Source organism: Sinocyclocheilus anshuiensis, unplaced genomic scaffold, assembly GCF_001515605.1.
Source record: "Sinocyclocheilus anshuiensis isolate Anshui unplaced genomic scaffold, SAMN03320099.WGS_v1.1 scaffold135, whole genome shotgun sequence".
Taxonomy (NCBI): domain Eukaryota; kingdom Metazoa; phylum Chordata; class Actinopteri; order Cypriniformes; family Cyprinidae; genus Sinocyclocheilus; species Sinocyclocheilus anshuiensis.
In genome coordinates, this window is record NW_015552564.1 from 947,226 (window position 1) to 947,605 (window position 380).

Below are 380 nucleotides of genomic sequence, written 5' to 3' on the forward strand. Positions count from 1 at the left end.
ATGTTCTTTTAGCAAGGAAACGTTCAATTGCTAAAAAAAATTTTTTTTTTTTTACATTACTACAAATAATTTATATTTCAAATAAATATTTTTCTTTTACAATTTTGCCTTTATCAAAGATTCCTAAAATGTATCATGGTTTCCACAAAATTAAGCAGCAAAACATTTAAAACATTAGTAATAATAATAGCAATAATAATAATAATAATAATAATAATAATAATAATAATAATAATGTTTATTGAGATAATAATAATAATAATAATAATAATAATAATAATAATAATAATAATAATAATAATAATAATAATAATAATAATAATAATAATAATAATAATAATAATAATAATAATAATAATAATAATAATAATAATAATAAT